This window comes from Pan paniscus, chromosome 4 (assembly GCF_029289425.2).
Source record: "Pan paniscus chromosome 4, NHGRI_mPanPan1-v2.0_pri, whole genome shotgun sequence".
Lineage (NCBI taxonomy): Eukaryota > Metazoa > Chordata > Mammalia > Primates > Hominidae > Pan > Pan paniscus.
The window spans coordinates 127,663,278-127,686,682 of NC_073253.2; the positions used below are offsets into that span (position 1 = coordinate 127,663,278).

At 42.0% G+C, this 23,405-nt stretch overlaps 1 long non-coding RNA gene across 1 annotated transcript in view; it reads right to left on the reverse strand.

Annotated features, from left to right (window-relative positions):
• LOC112439801 (uncharacterized) overlaps window positions 1–23,405 on the reverse strand; it is a 24,729-nt gene continuing 1,324 nt past the window's right edge. Inside the window, exons 2-3 of the long non-coding RNA XR_008625433.2 lie at window positions 14,373–21,069; window positions 1–4,276 (exon numbers count right to left, since the gene is read on the reverse strand). This is a non-coding gene — a long non-coding RNA (uncharacterized LOC112439801). The remainder of the gene's footprint in view (window positions 4,277–14,372; window positions 21,070–23,405) is intronic.

A 23,405-nucleotide genomic window follows, 5' to 3' on the forward strand; every position in this document is an offset into this window, starting at 1 on the left:
TTAGATTTGTAGAGGTGGTTTATGTGCCCCATGGCCAAGAGAGGTGTGCACCAAGGAGGATATCATCAAATCTGACAATCTGGAAAGCCTTTGAAACTGTTCTTTTCCTAAGCACAGTATTCAGCTGTGTCCTCTTGAACCCATATCTATCAGGTCAACAGCTTTAGCCCATTCCACATGATATTGGCTGTGGGTTTGTCATATATAGCTCTTATTATTTTGAGAAATGTTCTATCAACACCTAGTTTATTGAGAGTTTTTAGCATGAAGGGCTTTTGAATTTTGTCAATGGCCTTTTCTGCATCTATTGAGATAATCAAGCGGTTTTTGTCATTGGTTCTGTTTCTGTGATGGATTATGTTTATTGATTTGCATATGTTGAAACAGCTTTGCATCCCAGGGATGAAGCCCACTTGATCATGGTGGAGAAGCTTTTTGATGTGCTACTGGGTTCGGTTTGCCAGTATTTTATTGAGGATTTTTGCATCGATGTTCATCAGGATATTGGTATAAAATTCTCTTTTTTTTGTTGTGTCTCTACCAGGCTTTGTATCAGGATGATGCTGGCCTCATAAAATGAATTAGGGAGGATTCCCTCTTTTCTATTGCTAGGAATAGTTTCAGAAAGAATGGTACCAGCCCCTCTGTACCTCTGGTAGAATTTGGCTGTGAATCTGTCTGGTCCTGGACTTTTTTTGGTTGGTGGGCTATTAATTACTGCCTCAATTTCAGAGCCTGTTATTGGTCTAATCAGAGATTCAACTTCTTCCTGGTTTAGTCTTGGGAGGCTGTATGTGTCCAGGAATTTTTCCATTTCTTCTAGATTTTCTAGTTTATTTGTGTAGAGGTGTTTATAGTATTCTCTGATGGTAGTTTGTATTTCTGTGGGATTGGTGGTGATATCCCCTTTATCATTTTTTATACCATCTATTTGATTCTTCTCTCTTTTCTTCTTTATTAGTCTTGCTAACAGTCTATCAATTTTGTTGATCTTTTCAAAAAATGAGCTCCTGGATTCATTGATTTTTTTGAAGAGTTTTTGTGTCTCTATCTCTTTCAGTTCTGCTCTGATCTTAGTTATTTCTTGCCTTCTGCTAGCTTTTGAATTTGTTTGCTCTTGCTTCTCTAGTTCTTTTAATTGTGATGTTAGGGTGTCGATTTTGATCTTTCCTGCTTTCTCTTGTGGGTATCTAGTGCTATAAATTTCCCTATATACAGTGCTTTAAGTGTGTTCCAGAGATTCTGGCACGTTGGGTCTTTGCTCTCATTGTTTTCAAAGAACGTCTTTATTTCTGCCTTCATTTCGTTATTTACCCAGTAGTCATTCAGGAGCAGGTTGTTCAGTTTCCATGCAGTTGTGCAGTTTTGAGTGAGTTTCTTAATCCTGAGTTCTAATTTGATTGTACTGTGGTCTGAGACACAGTTTGTTGTGATTTCTGTTCTTTTACATGTGCTAAGGAGTGCTTTACTTCCAACTATGTGGTCAATTTTGGAATAAGTGTGATGTGGTGCTGAGAAGAATGTATACTCTGTTCATCTGGGGTGGAGAGGTCTGTAGATGTCTATTAAGTCTGCTTGGTGCAGATCTGAGTTCAAGTCCTGGATATCCTTGTTAACCTTCTGTCTCATTGATCTGTCTAATATTGACAGTGGGGTGTTAAAGTCTTCCATTAGTATTGTGTGGGAGTCTAAGTTTCTTTGTAGGTCTCTAAGGACTTGTTTTATGAATCTGGGTGTTCCTCTATTGGGTGCGTATATATTTAGGATAGTTAGCTCTTCTTGCTGAATTGATCCCTTTACCATTATGTAATCGCCTTCTTTGTCCCTTTTGATCTTTGTTGGTTTAAAGTCTGTTTAATCAGAGACTAGGATTGCAACCCCTGCTTTTTTCTGCTTTCCATTTGCTTGGTAGATCTTCCTCCATCCCTTTATTTTGAGCCTATGTGTGTCTCTGCACGTGAGATGGGTCTCCTGAATACAGCACACTGATGGGTCTTGACTCTTTATCCAATTTGCCAGTCTGTGTCTTTTAATTGGGGCATTTAGCCCATTTACATTTAAGGTTAATATTGTTATGTGTGAATTTGATCCTGTCATTATGATGTTAGCTGGTTGTTTTGCTCGTTAGTTGATGCAGTTTCTTCCTAGTATTGATGGTCTTTACAATTTGGCGTGTTTTTGCAGTGGTTGGTACAAGTTGTTCCTTTCCACGTTTAGTGCTTCCTTCAGGAGCTCTTTAAGGCAGGCCTGGTGGTGACAAAATCTCTCAGCATTTGCTTGTCTGGAAAGGATTTTATTTCTCCTTCACTTATGAAGCTTAGTTTGGCTGGATATGAAATTCTGGGTTGAAAATTCTTTTCTTTAAGAATGTTGAATATTGGCCCCCACTCTCTTCTGGCTTGTAGGGTTTGTGCCGAGAGATCCGCTGTTAGTCTGATGGGCTTCCCTTTGTGGGTAACCCGATCTTTCTCTCTGGCTGCACTTAACATTTTTTCCTTCATTTCAACCTTGGTGAATCTGCCAATTATGTGTCTTGGGGTTGCTCTTCTTGAGGAGTATCTTTGTGGCGTTCTCTGTATATCCTGAATTTGAATGTTGGCCTGCTTTGCTAAGTTGGGGAAGTTCTCCTTGATAATATCCTGAAGAGTGTTTTCCAACTTGGTTCCATTCTCCCTGTCATTTTCAGGTACACCAATCAAATGTAGATTTGGTCTTTTCACATAGTCCCATATTTCTTGGAGGCTTTGTTCATTCCCTTTTACTCTTTTTTCTCTAATCTTCTTGAGTTATTTCATTAATTTGATCTTCAATCACTGATACCCTTTCTTCCACTTGATCGAATCAGCTATTGAAGCTTGTGCATGCGTCACAAAGTTCTCGTGCCATGGTTTTCAGCTCCATCAGGTCATTTAAGGTCTTCTCTACACTGTTTATTCTAGTTAGCCATTCGTCTAGTCTATTTTCAAGGTTTTTAGCTTCCTTGCAATGGGTTAGCACATCCTCCTTTAGCTGGGAGAAGTTTGTTATTACTGACCTTCTGAAGTCTACTTCTGTCAGCTCGTCAAAGTCATTCTCCACCCAGCTTTGTTCCATTGCTGGCAAGGAGTTGTGATCCTTTGGAGGAGAAGAGGTGCTCTGGTTTTTAGAATTTTCAGCTTTTCTGCTCTGGTTTCTCCCCATCTTTGTGGTTTTATCTACCTTTGGTCTTTGATGTTGGTAACTTACAGATGGGGTTTTGGTGTGGATGTCCTTTTTGTTGATGTTGATGCTATTCCTTTCTGTTTGTTAGTTTTCCTTCTAACAGTGAGGTCCCTCAGCTGCAGGTCTGTTGGAGTTTGCTGGAGGTCTACTCCAGACCTGTTTGCCTGGGTATCACCATCAAAGGCTGCAGAACAGCAAATATTGCAGAACAGCAAATATTGCAGAACAGCAAATATTGCTGAGTGATCCTTCCTCTGGAAGCTTCATCCCAGAGGGGCACCTGCCTGTATGAGATGTCAGTCGGCTACTGGGAGGTGTCTCTCAGTTAGGCTACATGGGGGTCAGGGACCAACTTGAGGAGGCAGTCTGTCTGTTCTCCAAGCTAAAACACCATCCTGGGAGAACCACTGCTCTCTTCAGAGCTGTCAGACAGGGATGTTTAAGTCTGCAGAAGTTTCTGCTGCTTTTTGTTCAGCTATGCCCTGCCCCAGAGGTGGAGACTACAGAGGCAGTCAGCCTTGCTGAGCTGTGGTGGGCTCCACCCAGTTCGAGCTTCCACAGCCACTTTGTTTACCTACTCAAGCCTCAGCAATGGCAGATGCCCCTCCCCATGCCAGGTTTCTGCCTTGCAGGTCAATCTCAGACTGTTGCACTAGCAGTGAGCAAGGCTCCATGGGCATAGGATCTGCCAAGCCAGGCACAGGATATAATCTCCTGCTATGCCATTTGCTAAGACTTTGGAAAAGCGCAGTATTTGGGCAGGAGTGTCCCGTTTTTCCAGGTACCATCTGTCACGGCTTCCCTTGGCTAGGAAAAAGAAATCCCCTGACTCCTTACGCTTCCCAGGTGAGGCGATGCCCTGCCCTGCTTCGGCTCACCCTCTGTGGGCTGCACCCACTGTCCAACCAGTCCTAGTAAGATGAACCAGGTACCTCAGTTGGAAATGCAGAAATCATCCGTCTTCTGCGTCAATCACACTGGGAGCTGCAGACCAGAGCTGTTCCTATTTGGCCATCTTGGAACGGAATCCTCAATGAGATATTTTAAGAAGTTAAAAGATAATTGTAAAGAGCATCTGAAAAAACAAATACGTAATATGTTTAAGAAATTTTTGAGAAAGATCAGTGATAAGGGGAAATGTTCTCTTACATATATAAAAACACACAATGACTACTCTGGGTTTCCTGGAAAACACACACACACACACAAACACACACACACACAAAAGATAAATCAATCAACGAAATAGAAGAGGTATCGCAGAAACAGACCCAAGTGTTGAAAAAATTGTAACATATGATAAAGGTGAATTATAAATTATCAAGAAAATGATACATTGTTGAAGACTGGTGCTGGGACAATTGACAAGCTGAAAAACTGGTAAAAATGGAAAAACTGGGGGAATAAATAGTATCCCACCATAAACCACATACCAAATTAATTCCTGATCAACTAAAGAGCCAAATGTAATAAATGTAAATAAAATAGAGCCAAGAGTAAATAAATCAAAAGCTAGAAGAAAATATAGGTGACATTTAAGTTTAAGATGAATAGGAAATTGAAGATAAATAGATTTTACTATAAACTTTTAAAGAATTCTGTACAACAGAAAATCTTAAAATTAACTCAAGTTGGAAAAGTATTAACAAAAACATACTGGACAAAATTACCATGCTTTGTACATATGCATCAATTTTTTTAATGGCCACTAATACTCCAGTTAAAGCAAACAGGGCTAAGTACATAGCCTTTGGAGACAAGTGTTCCAGGACCTGATGCTGGGTGTGTCACTTCTCTATCAGCTGTGTGACTTTGAGCAAGTTACAGTCTTCCCTAAAACTCAGCTTCTTCATCTGTAAAGAGGGATGATAACAATTCCATTTGGGTGGGGATTACATGAGACAATGCATACTGTGTTTGGCTCCATACCTGGCAAAGATGTCCACGTTTTTGCTATCTCTCATCTTACTCATGTCCTCACACCCCTTCTTGGCCAGCTTAAATTCCATGCTTAATCATCATAATCATCTTCCTTGCCCCTTTCTTATCTGCCTTGCTTTTGGGGGAAACTATAAAGCTGGTTAAATCTAACCTCCCTCCTACTTCTTGCTAGCACCTGCATAGCCAAATGTAGATGGAAAATATATTCCATCTGACTGGTTTCACTTTAAACTGACCATCAGTGACTTCAAGAGGATCCTAATTGCCCTGGTTCATTCTCTATCCTGGAAGACCTTCTTTCTCTTCAGAACTCCATCACCTCCTCCCCCATGCTCACCCTCAGCTGTGCCTTGGCTTCCTATTTCACCTAGAAAATAGAAGCAATGGAGAGAACCTCTACAAGCAGCATAATCCACCAGCCTAACTCCATCTGTACCCACACCCTCTGTCTTTTCTCCCGTTTCTCCTGAATGGTCTCTCCTCCCCGCTGGAGTGCAGTGGCTCACTGCAACCTCTGCCTCCCAGGTTCAAACGATTCTCATGCCTCAGCCTCCCAAGTAGCTAGGATTACAGGCATGTACCACCATACCCAGCTAATTTTTGTATTTTTAGTAGAGACAGAGTTTTGCCATGTTGGCCAGGCTAGAATTGAACTCCTGGGCTCAAGTGATTGGCCTGCCTCAGCCTCTGAAAGTGCTGGGATTATAGGTGTGAGCCACTGTGCCTGGCCCCAGCCTTATATACTTCTTACCCACCCCCAACCTCTACCCACTTACCAACAGCAGAAAAGTAACATGATGTAATTGAGATAGCCCTGACTACTATGCTGAGAGTAGATTGAAGGGGCGTAGGAGCAGCCTTAATGAAGAAGGATTGGCTGGGGGCTAACAGAATACAGGCAAGAAACTGGATTCTACATATGTTGAAATTATGGCAAAAGACTTTATTGACAGATTGGATGTGGAGTACAAGAGGAAGAGCAGCCAGGAAAATAAAGTTTCCATTTACTGAGTTGGGGAGGACTTCAGGAAGAGCAGATTTGGGATGAAATTAGGAGCACATGTTGCTCTAGCAATTCTCCTGACTCCCCCATCATAAATCTTTTCCCTCTCTACTGGATCTTTCCCATTCAGTATGCAAACAGGCTGTAAAAGCTCTCTCTTGACCCAGTTTCTGCTGTCAGCTCCTGCCCCATTTCTCCCTGTCCCTTAGCAGTGAAACTCCTTGGAAGATTGCTATATCTACTTGCTACTTTCAACTTTGTTCTTCCAATTTTCACTTGGCCCCACTACAATTAAGCTTTAGCCCTCACCTTTCACCAGAGCACCTCTATCAAGGTCCACAGTGACCTGCATGTTTCTGAATTCAATAGTCAATTCACAGTCATCATCTTACCTGACCTCTCAAGGCACTTGACAAACTCATTTCTCTTTCATCCTTGAACTGCTTTCTACAACATGACACTTGCGCCAGGCGTGGTGGCACACACCTGTAGTCCCAGCTACTTGGGAAGCTGAGGCAAGAAAAACACTTGGACCCAGAAGGCAGAGGTTATAGTGAGTCGAGATTGTGTCATTGCACTCCAGCCTGAGTGACAGAGTGAGACTCTGTATCAAAAAAATCAACAAAAATGACACTTGCTTGGTTTTCCTCTTACCTTGTTGGCTGCTCCTTTACCATCTAGTGTGCTGGTTTTTCTTCATCTCCGCTACTGCCCAAAATTGGAGTGCCCAGAACTTAGTCTTCAGTCCTCTTCCTTTTTAAAAAATCCAGTCTCATGATTTAAATATCATCTCTGCATTGATGACCACCAACACATAGAGAGAAGTGAACTCCAGGCTCACATAATAACTGCCCACTTGATATCCTCACTTGGATATATAATAGGTGTCTCAAACATAACATGTCACATTTAACATGTGCTCCTAATTTCATCCCAAATCTGCTCTTCCTGAAGTCCTCCCCAACTCAGTAAATGGAAACTTTATTTTCCTGGCTGCTCTTCCTCTTGTACTCCACATCCAATCTGTCAATAAAGTCTTTTGCCATAATTTCAACATATGCAGAATCCAGTTTCTTGCCTGCATTCTGTTAGCCCCCAGCCAATCCTTCTTCATTAAGGCTGCTCCTACGCTCCTTCAATCTACTCTCAGCATAGTAGTCAGGGATATCTCAATTACATCATGTTACTTTTCTGCTCAAAACCTTCCAATCGCTTCCCATCTCAGTCAGATTTTTTAAAAGCCCAAGTCCTTACAATGGTCTATAAGTAGAATGATTACACGTCAGAGTTTGTCCAGCACAGTCCTGGCTTCTCTCCATTGAACTAGTGTTAATTTTTTTTTTTTTTTTTTTGAGACAGAGTCTCGCTCTGTTGCCAGGCTGGAGTGCAGTGGCATGATCTCAGCTCACTGCAACCTCCGACTCCCCGGTTCAAGTGATTCTCCTGCCTCAGCCTTCTGAGTAGCTGGGATTACAGGCATGTTCCACCATGCCCAGCTAAATTTTTTTTTTTTTGTATTTTTTAGTAGAGAACGGGGTTTCACCATGTTGGCCAGGATGGTCTCAATCCCCTGACCTCGTGATCTGCCTGCCTCGGCCTCCCAAAGTACTGGGATTACAAGCGTGAGCCACGGCAACCAGCCCTAGTGTTAATGATTAATAACCCTCACCTCCAACTTTCATTCTAGAAGTCTCCCAATTTGGATGACAAATTATATATGGCAATAACCTACAAGTCACATTTGACAGTTTACTTTAAAAGTAAACAGCTTCCAAATTAACCCATCTTGGGAAGGTCTTGTGATTCATGGCGATACCTTGTCCTGAGTAAGGAATCTTAGAAGTTCCTCAAATTGTTGATGTACTGATCAATGCACCACCTACTGACACTGAAAAGGACACTGATTTATTTCTGAGTCATAACATTTTACTGATTGTCTTGCATGTAGACATGTTAGTCTGCATGTTGCAATCTGTAGCCAATTATTGTAACCTTTGTATTGTACCCTCCAGTGAAAAAGGACAACTCCTGTATGAAGAGTCCCCCTCCTGTCTTCTAACTTTCCAACTTGTAACAGACTCCAGAACACTCTCAACTTTGTTGGTGTGTTTTCCTGGGTTCATCCTCACATTTGGCTTCCAATAAACTTTTATCAAATCATTTCTGCCTCAACAGCCTTAATTTCATTTGACAGTGGTCACCCAGTTTATAGGGCCCTACTCTAATCTTCATGCCCTCCTTTAGCTCGCTGATATCATCTCTTATTACTCTCTCCATTGCTTTCTTCATTAAGGCTACCAAGGCTTTGCTATTCTTTGAATATACCAGACATGCTTCTCTATTAGATACTTGTTCCCTCTTCCTAGGAATGCTCTTCCCAGCTATCTACATAGCTTGCTGTCTTACTTCCTTAGTGTCTTGGCCCAAATGCCACCTCCTTAATAAACCCTTATCTGACCACACTATTTAAAATTGTATCCTATTCTCTCTCTGAACTAACTTTATGCATCCCTGCTTCATTTTTCTCCATGGGACTTATCACTCTCTGACATCCTGACTAATTTACTTCTTTGTTGCATTTATTGTCCTTCTTCCTCCACTAGACTGTAAGTTCCATGAGGAGCACTTCTGTATTCCCAGAAGTTAGAATAGTACTTGGCTGGTCAAATGGTTGTAACCAGAATGCTGATGGTGATATGGAAAGTGAAGGCGTGGCTGATGAGGTCTCAGATGGAAATGAGGAACCTAGAAATGGAGCAAAGGCCACCCTCATTATGGCCTAGCAAAGAACTTGGCTGCACTTTGTTCATGCTGTAGGGATCTGTGGAAGTTTGAACTTCAGAGTGACAACCTAGGGTATCTGGCAGAGGAAATTTCTAAGCAGCAAAGTGTTCAAGAAGTGACATGGCTGCATCTAACAGCTTAACTCAGATGTGAGAGCAAAAAAAATGACTTAAAGTTAGAAGTTATATTTAAAGGGGAAGCAGAGTGTAAAACTTTAGAAAATTTGCAGCCTGGCCATGTGATAGAGAAAGCAGAAGCATTTTCAGTAGAGGAATTCAAGCAGGCTGTGGAGCAACCACTTGCTAGAGAAATTTGAATAACTAAAAGAGAGCCAGGTACTAATAGCTAAGACAATGGGAAAAAGGCCTTGAAGGCATTTCAGAGATCTAAGAGGCAGCCCTTGCCATCACAGGCACAGGCCCAGAGACCTAGGAGGAAGAATCATTTTGTGGGCTAGGCCTAGGGCCCCATGGCTCTGCACAGCCTCCTTGGGACAGTGCTCCCTACATCCAGGCTGTTCCAGCTCCAGCTGTGGCTCAAGGGGCCTCAGGTACAGCTCAGGCTGCTGTTCCAAAGGGCAAAAGCCATATGCTTTGGCAGCTTCCATGTGGTGTTAAGCATGCAGGCATGCAGACTGTAAGAGTGAAGGAGGCTTGGCAGCCTCTACCTAGATTTCAGAGGATGTACAAGAAAGCCAGGGTACCCAGGCAGAAGCCTGCTGTAGGGGTGGAACCCTCACAGAGAACCCCTACTAGGGCAGTTTGGAGGGGAAATGTGGGGTTGAAGGCCCCACACAGTCTCCACTGGGGAACTGCCTGGTGGAGCTGTGAGAAGGGGGTCACCACCCTCCAGACCTGAGAATGGTAGATCTACTGGCAGCTTGCACCCTGTGCCTGGAAAAGCCACAGGCACTCAACTCTAGCCCATAAGAGCAGCTGTGGAGGCTGTACTATGCAAACTACAGGGGCGAAGCTTCCCAAGGCCTTGGGAGCCCACTTCTTGCACCAGTGAGCCCTGGATATGGGACACGGAGTCAAAGAAGATTACTTTGGAGCTTTACAATTTAATAATTGCCCTGCTGGGTTTTGAATTTGCATGGAGCTTGTAGCCCCTTTCTTTTGGCCAATTTCTCTTTTGGAATGGGCATGTTTACCCAATGCCTATACACCCATTGTAACTTGGAAGTATATAGCTTGTTTTTGATTTTATAGGCTCATAGGTGGAAGAGACTTGCCTTGTCTCAGATGAGACTTTGAATTTTGGGCTTTTGAGTTAACATTGGAATGAGTTAAGACTTTGGGGAACTCTTGGGAAGGCATGATTGTATTTTGCAACTTGAGAAGGACATGAGATTTAGGAGGGCCAGAGGCAAAATGATATAGTCTGGATATTTATCCCTGTCCAAATCGCATGTGGAAATGTAATCTCTAATGTTGGAGGTGGGGCCTGCTGGGAGGTGTTTTGGTCATGGGGGCAGATCCCTCATGGCTTGGAGCTGTCCCCACCATAATAAGTGAGTTCTTGAGAAATCTGGTTGTTTAAGGGTGTGGCACTTCCCCCCACCTTGCTCCTGTCTTTACCATGTGACACACCTGCTCCCCCTTCACCTTCCACCGTGAGTAAAAGCTCCCTGAGGCCTCCTTAGAAGCTGAGCAGATGCCTAGTGCCACACTTCCTATACAGCCTGTGAAATCGTGAGTCAATTAAACCTCTTTTCTTAATAAATTACCCAGTCTCAGGTATTTCTTTATAGTAATGCAAGAATGGCCTAACACACACTGGTTCTACAAAAAAAAAAAAAAAAAAGGAAGAAAAAAATTAATTTAAAAAAATTAGCAGGGTGTGGTAGCATGTGCCTGTAATCCTAACTTCTTGGGAGGCTGAGTTGGGAGGATCCCTTGAGCCCAGGAGTTCGGGGTTGCAGAGTCATGATCATGCCACTGCACTCCAGCCTCGGGCACAGAGTGAGACCCTGTAGCTAAAAATATAAAATAATAAAATAAAACCAGTATATGAGTGTTAATCAAAGAATGAGTGAATAAATGAATGAATAAAGTGAGTTTTTAAAGCGTGAAAAATAGCCAGGTGTGATGGCTTATGCCTGTAACAACAGCACTTTGGGAGGCCAACGCAGGAGGATCACCTGAAGCCAGGAGTTTGAGATCAGCCTACCAGCCTGGGCAACAGAGCAAGACTTCATCTCTTTAAAAAAAATAAACATATATACGTATGTAATGGCGGGGGGCTGGGGTGGTGGTGGGGAGGCATGAGAAAAAGACCAGAAGAAAGTAGGCTCAGCTGGGCACAGTGGTTCATGCCTGTAATCCCAACACTTTGGGAGGCCAACGTGGGCGGAACACCCAAAGTCAGGAGTTGGAGACCAACCTGGCCAATATGGTGAAACCCCCATCTCTACTAAAAATACAAAAAAATTAGCTGGGCATAGTGGCGTCTGTAGTCCCAGCTACTCAGAAGGCTGAGGCAGGAAAATCACTTGAACCTGGTTGCAGTGAGCCAAGATCACACCACTGCACTACAGCCTGGGCAAAAAGAGCAAAACTGTCTTAAAAAAAAAAAGGCCAGGCGCATTGGCTCACACCTGTAATCCTAGCACTTTGGAAGGCTGAGGCGGGCAGATCACGAGGTCAGGAGTTTGAGACCAGCCTGGCCAACATGGCGAAACCCCATCTCTACTAAAAATACAAAAATTACCAGGGCATGGTGGTGGATGCCTGTAAGCCCAGCTACTTGGGAGGCTGAGGCAGGAGAACTGCTTGAACCTGGGAGGCAGCGGTTGCAGTGAGCCGAAATCATGCCATCGTACTCCAGCCTGGGCAACACAGCAAGACTCCATCTCAAAAAAAGGAAAAAAAGAAAGAACGTAGACTAAGGTATTAACAGTAGGTATGTTTGGATGGTCAGATTATAGATGACTTCTGTTTTATTTTTTCCAGATTTCCATACTTTACGAATGCTTCATATATTACTTTTATAATCATAAAGCAGTTAAAAAATAAAAACTTACTGAGTGTTGACTAAGTGCCAGGTCTTCAGAAGCATAGATGAAGAGCATGAAGAATGCAAATTCATGCATCAGGCTGGGCATGGTGGCTCAAGCCAGTAATCCCAGCCCTTTGGGAGGCCAAGGCAGGTGGATCACTTGAGGTCAGGAGCTGAAGACCAGCCTGGCCAACACGGTGAAACCCTGTCTCTACTAAAAAAATACAAAATTTAGCCAGGCATAGTAGCGGGTGCCTGTAATCCCAGCTACTTGAGAGGCTGAGGCAGGAGAATCACTTGAACCAGGGAAGCGGAGGTTGCAGTGAGCCAAGATCACACCACTGCACTCTAGCCCGGGTGACAGAGTGAGACTCTGTCTCAAAAAAAAAAAAAAAAAAAAAAATTCTTGCATCAGTGGGCTTAGTCTAGCCTGGTTATAAACTCCTGCTTGTGGCCTTAGCAACTTGCCCAGTGCTCCCCTGGGGCTAAGCCCTGTGGAGGCTGAAACCCAGGTCAAAGTCATGTTCTCCAATCCAGAGCTGGGTGTCTCTCTCACTTCCTTTGAGCAGCAATCACCTCTACCCTGATTTAGACCAAGCCAAGCTTGCTATGCTGAGGTAACTTAGCTTATCACCAAGGTTATATTTAACAGACTGCTGAAAGGATTATAAAAAATTATGGGGATTTGAACTATCACCCAATGCCTCCGTCTGTTGACACAGACAAGTTTAAAGCTTGATTTTGTGAACCTTGAGATGATCTTCCTCCAGCACTGCAAATGTAATCCTTCTCATCTAAAACTCCCATTCTAATGCCCTACTGTGCTCCTGCCCCTGCAGAGCCCTCCAGCTCACCCTCCTGCAGTTGTCTTCCCTGTGACTGAGTCCTCCGCAACACATATTCCATTGTAGACATGCAACTCTCCTCTTTCAAGTACATCCCTGGTTGTTCTCTCCATCTCCTTTCCTTGATAGAGATCTGGCTTCCTTCTGAGCACTCCACTAGCCTCATGGCTCTGTCTCTCAAATGAAGGCTACTCATTTTGCACTATCCATGATCTTGGAAGCCAAGAGCTGAGCAGGCTCTCAGCATTCTCCTTGCTTCTCACTGCCATTTCTAAATCATAACTCCTTCACTTTCACATACATAAAAGACCTGCTCAGGTTTGTGCTGTGCCCTCCTGGTTGCTGTTACCAACATCTGCCTGGTTGGTTATCCACATTCTGTGAGCTCTCTGACACCCAGCCCAAGGTGCTGGTGACTTTTGTGCTCAGGAAGATGAGTAGTGCTACACCTTAGCCTCGCAGTACTTGACCTTCACCTATACTTCACACTCTGGCTGCTGAGGACACACCCTGGGCCTCTCATCAGTCACAACAGCTCCATCTCACTCTAGGACCTTTGTTTTCCTCCCAACTCTTCAGCTCTCACCTGATATCATTTCCTTTCCCTTTCAGTTTATACCTTGTGATCCCTCCAGCCCATTCATACTCTTGCCACTACCCCAGTCCTTTTGTTTACTAGTCTTGCAAAGTCTAAGCTCACAATAAGTCAAACCATTTTACTCTTCACTCTCAATCCAGGATGCTGACTTAAGATACAAGACAGAAGGGGGGCTGTTGATGGGTGCAAGGAAACATGGGTTGAGAGAGTAACAAGTGGGCTGAGGGTCCAATTGTGATTGGAAATGTAAATGTGTCAAGACACCAACTCACATGGTTGTGTGATTTCCTCCAGTGACCCAGGGTAGGAGTACAGTGACCAAATGGTTGGATTTAGGGCCTTGCAGTAGAGGTGAATGGAATGATAAGACAACGAAGGAACTGAGATAGACTGAAGCAAAGGACCATAGTAGTATCTAAATTGAAGAGGAAAGGGAGTAAAAGCATAACTTCTGTTGGGCCTAGTATGTACACTGTATCCATCTACTTTCTTTTTCTTTATTTGGGGTATATGAGAACCTGGCACAGTGTTAATAAGACCCAAGTGTTCAGAAGAGAATGCAAGCCAGGCTAATGAAGGTGGCAAGAATAGCACCATCTCTCCTGGACCATTCACCACACACAAATGTGACTGCGGTGACATGGAGATCTAAAATGATCTAATGCAGCCAGTTGGTAAGGGCTCAAGGCTAGATTTCATCTTTCAGGGTAATGAGATGTAGCATCAGTAATTGAGAGTGCAGGCTTGAAGGCAGGGGGCTACAATCCAAGAACACCAGGGGATTCCTGAAACCTCAGATAGTACTGAACACTATATATACTAGGTTTTTTCCTATACATACATACATACGTACCTAAGATAAAATTTAATTTATAAATTATGCAGAATAAGAGACTAACAATAGCTAATAATAAAATAGAATGATTATAACAATATGCTGTAATAGAAGTCATGCAAATGTGCGTCTCTCTCTCAAAATATTTTATTGTACTGTACTCACCTATTTGGTTTACCCAGTTGGCCGCAGATAACTGAAACTGCAGAAAAAAAAACTGTGGATAAAGGGGTATTAGAGTTTTCCAAAGAAACCCAACTAATAGGATTACAGATATAGGTATAGATCAATAGGAGGAGATTTACTATATGAACTGGCTCATATGATTACACAGGCTAAGAAGTCCCATGACATGCGATCTGCAAGCTGGAGAACCAGGAAAGGTGATGGTGTAATTCAGTCCAAGTCTGAAAGACTGAGGGGAAAAGGGTAAGGTGTAAGTCCTAGAGTCGGGAGATCCAAGAACAAGGAGCTCTGATTTCCTGAAGGCAGGAGAAAATGGATGTCCCAGCTCAAGAAGAGAGAGAATGAGAGAATTTGCCCTTCCTATGCCTTAAAAAAAAATTTTTTTTTTTTTTTGAGACGGAGTCTTGATCTGTCGCCCAGGCTGGAGTGCAGTGGTGCGATCTCCACTCATTGCAACCTCTGCCTCCCGGGTTCACTCCATTCTCCTGCCTCAGCCTCCCGAGTAGCGGGTACTACAGGTGCCCGCCACAACGCCCGGCTAATTTTTTGTATTTTTGGTAGAGACGGGGTTTCACCATGTTAGCCAGGATGGTCTCGATCTCCTGACCTCATGATCCGCCTGCCTCGGCCTCCCAAAGTGCTGGGATTACAGGCATGAGCCACCGCACCCGGCCAAAAAAATTTTTTTAAAGAGAAAGGTCTTGCTATGTTGCCCTGGCTGGCCTCAAACTCCTGGGCCCCAGCATCTTCCTGCCGCAGCCTTCCAAGAAGCTGGAACTATAGGCACATCCTCTGCCTTTTTGTTCTGTGTGAGCAGGAGTCCTCAGTGAATTGGATGAGGCCTGCCCACATTGGTGAGGGCGGACCTTATTTGTTCCGTCTACTGATTCAAATGCTTGTGAACCTCTCCGAACACATCCTCACAGACACAGACACAAATAATGTTTTACTTGCTATCTCATAAAATTAACCATCATGCAGACAGACCAGATCTCTAATATGGACCTACCACATGCTAACTATAGCAACTGGGTAAATTACTTTACTTCTCTTTTGTTTCTTTGCCTGTAAAGTGAAGACAAGAATATCAATCGCGTAAAGCTATTGTGAGGATGAAATGAGGTCATGCACTATTGTTAGTATTATTCTTGTAATAATACAATAGCAGAGCAAATTGATACTTGCTCAGGACCTCCTAATTTCCGCCTTAACCTGGCATCTAGCTTAGAACACATTAACATAGTTAATAACTTATATTATCCAAATTTAACTCAGCCAAGACCTCCTGATCTCCTTCGATGGAATTTTACTCTAAGATGACTGTATTCCCTAGGGAAACCTATGTGTTCCTATGTGACTTCTCTCCTGGGTGATTCTGTCCAGACCCATGGCCTTAAATACCATCTATATGTGGATGATTCCCTAATTTATATCTCATTCTGATCTCTTTTATGACCTTCAGACTCATATATCCAGCTGTCTATTTGACATTTTGACTTGGATGTCTAATAGACATCCCAAAATTGCATTTAAAATAAAACTCTTGCACAGGCAACAAAAGGAAAAATAGAAAAATTGGGCTACATCAAAAATGTAAAACTTCTGTGCGTAAAAGGATATAATCAATAGTGAAAAGGCATAGAATGGGAGAAAATATTTGCAAATCACGTATCTGATAAGTGGTTCATATCCCAAATATGTAAAGAACTCCTACAATTCAACAACAACAACAAAAAACCTGATTTTAAAATAGGCAAAAGAGTAGACATTTCTCCAAAGAAAATATATAAATTGCCAATAAGCACATGAAAAGATGCTCAACATAATTAATCATTAGGGAAATGCAAATAAAACCACAATGAAATACCACTTGATACCCATTAGGATAGCTTCTGTAAAAAAACAAAAACAAACAAACAAAACAACAACAACAGCAAAACCACAGAAAATAACAAGTATTGGAGAGGACGTGGAGAAACTGGAACTCTTGTGCACTGTTGGTGGGAATGTAAAATGGTACAGCTACTGGGGAAAACAGTATGGCAATTCCTTAAAAAAATTAAACATAGAATTACCACATGATCCAGCAATTCCACTTCTGGGTATACACCCAAAGAATTAAAAGCAAGTACTCAAATAGATACTTGTACATACATGTTCACAGCAGCATTAGTCACAATAGGCAAAAGATGGAAGCAACCCAAGTGTCCATCAGTGGATGAATGGGTAAACAAAATGTAGTATACATATATAATGGCATACTATTCAGTCTTAAAAAGGAAGGAAATTCTGACATATGCTACAACATGGATGAACCTTGAAGACATTATCCTAAGTGACAATAAAAGCGAGTCACAAAAGGACAAATACTATGTGATTCCACTTATATGAGAGTGGTCAAATTCATAGAGACTTCTGTATTATAGAATGGTTTTCGGGGCTAGGGTAAGGAGGGGAGTGGGGAGTTAGTGTTTAATAGGTACAGAGTTTCAATTTTGCAAGATGAAAAGAGTTCTCTACAGATGGATGATGGTGATGGTTGCACAATGTGAATGTACTTAATGCCCTTAAGAGTGGTTAAAATGGTAAATTTTATGTTATGTGTATTTCACCACAATTTTTAAAAAGCAAAAAATAAAAATAAAAAACTCTTAATTTCCCAAACCCCCACCCCATCAAATCTCCCCATTTCAAAAACAAACATGAAAAGCTATAAAGTTGCTCAGGCTAAAAATCCAGGAGTCATCCTTAATTTCCTTCCCTCATGCCCACATCCAATAGTAAATTATGTCACCTTTTTCCTCCAAAAATATTCTGAATTCATCCATTTATCTCTTCCACAGTTACCACTCTAGTTCAGGCCATCATAAGCTCTTGCCTATAATGCTGCAATGCTTTCTAATCAGTCAACCTGCTTTCATTCTTGTCCTCTACAGTCCCTTCTCTATATAGCAGCCAGAATGTTCCTTTTATGCTAGAAGTAAGACCTTATGCTTTTCTCTGCCTGAAAATACTCTGATAGGCCAGGCACGGTGGCCCACGCCTATAATCCTAGCACTTTGGGAGGCCAAAGTGGGCAGCGTTCAAGACCAGCCTGGGCAACATGGCAAAATCCCATCTCTACAAAAAATACAAAAATTAGCCAGGTGTGGTGCGTGTAGTCCTAGCTTCTGGGGAGGATGAGGTGTGAGGATTACTTAAGCCCAGGAGGCAGAAGTTGCAGAGAGTCAAGATCATGCCACTGCACTCCAGCCTGGGTGACAGTGAGACCCTGTCTCAAAAAAGAAAAAATATTCTGGTAGTGTTGCATCTAGAATAAAATCCAAACTCCTTGCCACTATCTACAAGGCACTAGACAATTTGGCTTCCATAAAAACTGGCCTCCTGCCATTGTCTCTGACTTATGTTCCAACATTACTCACTTTGATCACTATGTTCTAGTCACGCTGGTCTTCTCTCTGTTACTTAGTCACCCCGAGCACATCCCTTACCTCACAGTCTTTGTACTTGCTGCTCTTCTGCTTAGTACACCTGCTTCCCAGATCTTCACATGACAGATTCCTTCTCGTCCTTTGCCTCTCAGCTCAGATATCACTTTCTTAGAAACATGTTCACTTACCATTCATCTAAAGCAGCTACCCAATGACTGTCATTCTATACCATTACTCTCTTTTCTTTCACCTTGGCAATTACCACTACTTGAAGTTTGTATTTATTTGTACAAGTTTATTGTCAGCCTCTCCATCCTCCAAGTAAAATACGAGCTCCATGGAAACAGATAGCTTGTTTCTTTCCTCAGTTCCCAGAATTCGGAACAGTGTTTGGCACACATCAGTCTATTCATATGTTTGCCAAATGAACAAAGAAGTAAAAACCACTAGTGACCCAATTTTCCTGCCATGTCATACATATACATAAAAGTCTTTTGGGAAAACTCATATTTCTATATTGGCCCTCACTAATGTCTTTTCCATCTATTCTAGAATGCAATAACCAGTCTTTAAAATGCAAGCAGAATATTTCACATTTCATTTTTGCAGGTATCTCTGAAGGGAATGAATTTACATTTCTACTACCACAAATAGGATGGTCAAGTTTGTTGCAATGCAAAATTTTTTCTGTGGAATTCAAAAACTGTCCTGTACCTCTTGAAGCCAAATTGTGGGGTTTCACATTGGAAATTACACTCATCTAAAGAAACAGTCTGGACATTTAAGTCCTTAAAGAGTTGTTCAAAGTATTTTATTACATACTTTTTCTAGTCTTCAGAATGTTTCAAGGTCCATTGTCTTCATGGCTAGTTACCTGTCTGTCCAGGCCAAACAAACTGGAGTTAAAATGCAGAATCACATAACAGCAGAAATGTGATTTCTCATTCTATTGTGCAATCCAACAGAATTGTGCCAAGTCTTGCTAGGCTGACGCTGCTCTACTCTGCCCAAATGCCAATATGCATTGGGGTGATGACATCCCACTTGGGATGTTGTCTGATGACATAGACAGACTTCTCTGTTTCTCCACTCTTGGGTCATATAATTCAATGTTCTGGGGCTGAGGCAAATAATGTCTTACAGGGATTTTGGCAAGAAAAAAACAGCTATTTCAGATTTTGTTCAAGTTCCCCTAGTCATGTCAGACCCCATTGACTTCAGTAGGGATGGCACCATGTTCAAGAGGCTGAAGAAGAGACCTAGAACCAGAAACTGAGACATAAGGTTTATTGAGGGGACCTACAATACAGGGCAGTCCAGTGGCAGTGGGCTGGGCAGGAGAACCAAAACTCCTTGTAAAAAGCATGCAATTGGCCAGGCGTGGTGGCTCATACCTGTAATCCCAGCGCTTTGGGAGGCTGAGGCAGGTGGATCACCTGAAGTCAGGAGTTTGAGACCAGGCTGACCAACATGGGGAAACCCTGACTCTACTAAATACAAAAAATTAGCCGGGCCTGGTGGTGGGCACCTGTAATCCCAGCTACTTGGGAGGCTGAGACAGGAGAATCACTTGAACCCAGGAGGCGGAGGTTGCAGTGAGCCGAGATTGCACCATTGCACTCCAGCCTGGGCAACAAGAGCAAAAACTCTATCTCAAAAAAACAAAAACAAACAAAAAACACCATGCAGTTTATATAACATTTTTATTTAACACCTTTCCCCTAGCAACCTCCACCAGACAACCTTCATTTAACCTAAAACAAAGGGCTTTGATCACCTCATAGGGCCTGCATTCTACAGGATGGGCTGGGGGTGGGAGCAGTTCAGAAGTTCGTCATAGATAAGAAATGAAATCTCTGGGTTGGCCACTCCCAGATTCCTTAGCTTGGAGCTCTGAACACACATTCTTCTTAGACCATAGGGTCATTCTTCAGGTATGCATAAGTTATTGCTGCCAAGTGCATCTGTCGGGTGCATCTGTCATACACTCCTTACCAGAAGCGTCCAAACACGGATTTGCGGGATCTACAGCAGACACTGGACAGACGCTCTGAATCATTCTCTACTCTGATGCTGAAGCTATAATATTGGACTAAGCTCGGGCCTTCTACTCTTTTCTTTCTTTCTTTTTTTTTTTTTTTGAGACGGAGTCTTGCTCTGTTGCCCAGGCTGGAGGGCAGTGGCGCGATCTCGGCTCACTGCAACCTCCACCTCCCAGGCTCAGGCAATCCTCTCACCTCAGCCTCCTGAGTAGCCGGGACTACAGGCGCGTGCCACCACAATTGGCTAATTTTTGTATTTTTAGCAGAGACAGGGTTTCACCATGTTGCTTAGGCTGGTCTCAAACTCCTGACCTCAGGTGATCCGCCCTCCTCAGCCTCCCAAAATGCTGGGATTACAAGTATGAGCCACCGCACCCAGCCTATTCTTTTCTTAAAGGAGGAGGCCTTCCCTTCCTCAGGCAAGTAATTGCTGACTACTCCAGCCTACATAACGTCCAGACATATCCAAATCTGTGGAGAACACAAAGCTCTTAAGGTATTTATTTAGAGTCAATAATCAAAGTAAAACTAATAATTATAGCTAATATTTAGTTTGTAGTTAATATATGCTAGGAGCTCGAGCTAAGCACTACCATCCCAGGAAACTGAGGCTTAAAACACTTTTAAAATTTGCTCAAGCTCACAAGCTTGGAATTGAAGAAGAAAGCAATTGAATATTGGTCTTTCTTCTATCATACATCCAGAGGCTATGCACTTAATCAATACAACATACTGTCTCTTATTGCACAAGTAACTACAAGGTTCATCTGTAAAATTCTATTCTGTAGAATAGAAGGGAAAACAAATTAAGGAATTACAGATGTTTATTCTTCTGAGCTTTAATTTAATGTATTGTTTGATTCAAATAATTTATATATTAGTTATCTATTGCCACATAACGTAATACCTCAAAATTTACCATTTTAAAACAACCAACATTCATTATTTCTCAGAGTTTCTGAGGATCAGGAATCTGGGAGCCACTTAACTGAGTGGTTCTGGTCCAGAAGACTCTCATGAAGTTGCAGTCAAGCTGTCAGTAGTCATCTCGACACCCAACTGATGCTGAAGGAGCTACTTCCAAGCTCACTCAAGATTGTTGGTGGGCCTCAGTTCCTCATTAAATGTTGGCTAGAGACTTCATTCCTTGACATCACATGGACCCCTCAAAGGGCTGCTTATAACATGACAGCTTGCTTGTCTCTGAGCAAGAGAAAGAGAAAAGAACACCCATGATGGACATCTTTTATAATGTAATTACCCAAGTGATATAAGTATCATCACTAATGCTGTATGCTTTTGGTCACATAGACCAATCCTGGTACAGGGATCATTCATTGGGTGCCATCTTGGAGGCAAGCTACCACATCTGCCAGGGTATGAATGCATTTAATCTAAAGTTCTAGCCCTGAACTGTAGGGTTATCTACCATATAAATCAGTTTTACATTTTTAATATGTAAAATAGGAACATCCCAATTCAGAATATTGCAGGATAAAGGGCCTCAGGTAACTGATTCAGATTCTAAGCTCTCTTTCTCTTTTAAAAGATGAAATTTAAGGCTGGGCATGGTGGCTCATACCTATAATTCCAGTACTTTGGAGGCCAAGACGGGGGGATCACTTGAGGTCAGGAATCTGAGACCAGCTTGGCCAAAATGGCAAAACCCTGTCTCTACCAAAAATACAAAAAAATTAGCTGGGTGTAGTGGCGCGTGGCTGTAGTCCCAGGCACTTGGAAGGCTCAGGTGGGAGGATTGCTTGAGCCCAGGAGGTTGAGGCTGCAGTGAGCCAAGACCACCTCACTGCACTCCAGCCTGGGTGACAGAAGGAGACCCTGTCTCAAAAAAAAAAAATGAAATTTAAATAGTAATGGCATTCAGATAGTAATCACAGTGCACCTGGAACTGGACGGCACCATCTTAGGTTGATCTCTGCTTTGTGCATGTGGACAAGCCATCTATGACTAATAGTTTCTTTTCTTCCTAAGGATATGCAGCTTCTTTTGTAGTATACTGCATTGTTTTCAGTCCCTTTCAGGAATGTTATCTGATGCCCAACTGATATTTCTCAAATGTTAAAATAAGACTTCTTCATCTTGTTTGGTCTGGACACGGGTCAACATTCTTCTCATAAAAGCTTTCATTTCTTTTGAAGCATTAAAATAATATTTTAACACACAAAAAAGGAGTTTATTTTCAAGAAGCTTTGCTTTCTTTTTCAGTTAGTTCTAGATAAGAACTATAACTTCACATAAGATGTTAGAAGGATTTAAGTACATTGCTGAAGGTATAACCATCCATCTTCAGGAAGTAAGAATAGTGAATAGTAAGTATAAAGAAACAAACAAGTCCTGTGAGAACATCTTTATCATAATTTTTTTAAGTCTATTATGCTTTATGCAAATGTTTAGATTTCCTTGTTAGAAATCTGCTGGCAAGGTTAGGTTCCCTTTCTGTAGCTTTATTTTCAACTCATAATATAGTGACTATTAAATATTCTTTACCCAACACATTATATTGTAAAAATATACACTTAGTTCTGTTTCTATCACTAAGCCACTACTATTTTAAAAAGGAATATCTTGCATTGTTAAGTTTAGCAGCCCAAATTCTTAAAGGCCTTAGGAATGGTGCTGTCCAATAAGATAACCAATAGCTACATGTGGCTACTGAGCACTTAAAAAATGAGTCTGGCCAGGCATAGTGGCTCACGTCTGTAATTCAGCATTTTGGGAGGCTGAGGTGGGAGGATTGCTTAAACCCAGGAGTCTGAGACCAGCCTGGGCAACACAGGGATGCCTTGTCTCTGTAAAATAAAAACAAATAAAAAAAATTAGCTGGGCACGGTGGCATGTGCCTGTAGTCCTAGCTACTCAGCAGGCTGAGGCAGGAGGCCCACTTAAGCTTAGGAGTTCAGGGCTGCGGTGAGCTATGATTGTGCCACTGCACTCTAGCCTGAGTGACACAGTGGGACCGTGTCTCCAATAAATAAATGAATAAATAAATATTAAAAAATAAAAAGTGTGGCTAGTCCAAATTGAAATGTGCTGTAAAATACACACTGGATTCCTTTTTTTTTTTTTTTTTTTCAAATCCTGAGAACCTGTGAAACACACTGAATTCTTAAGATTTAGTATGAGGAGGGAAAAAAAGATCAATGATTTACATATAACAATGTAAAATACCAATAATTTCTATATTGATTATATGATGAAATGATCATGTTCTGGATATACTTGATTAAATATACCATTAAAGTTAATTTCATCTTTTATTTTTACTTTTTAAATATGCAGCATTGCCAGATAAAATACAGGACAACCAGTTACATTTTTATTTTATATATTCCTGCTTGGGACATAATATTTAAAAATTATTCATTCTATATCTGAAATTCAAATTTAACTAGGAGTCCTATATTTTTATTTGCTAAATCTGGCAATTTTATTAATATGGCTACTAGAAAAGTTAACCTAACAAATGTAGCTCCTTATCCTATGGAACATTGCTGCTTTAGAATCACCTCGCTGCTTTTTTT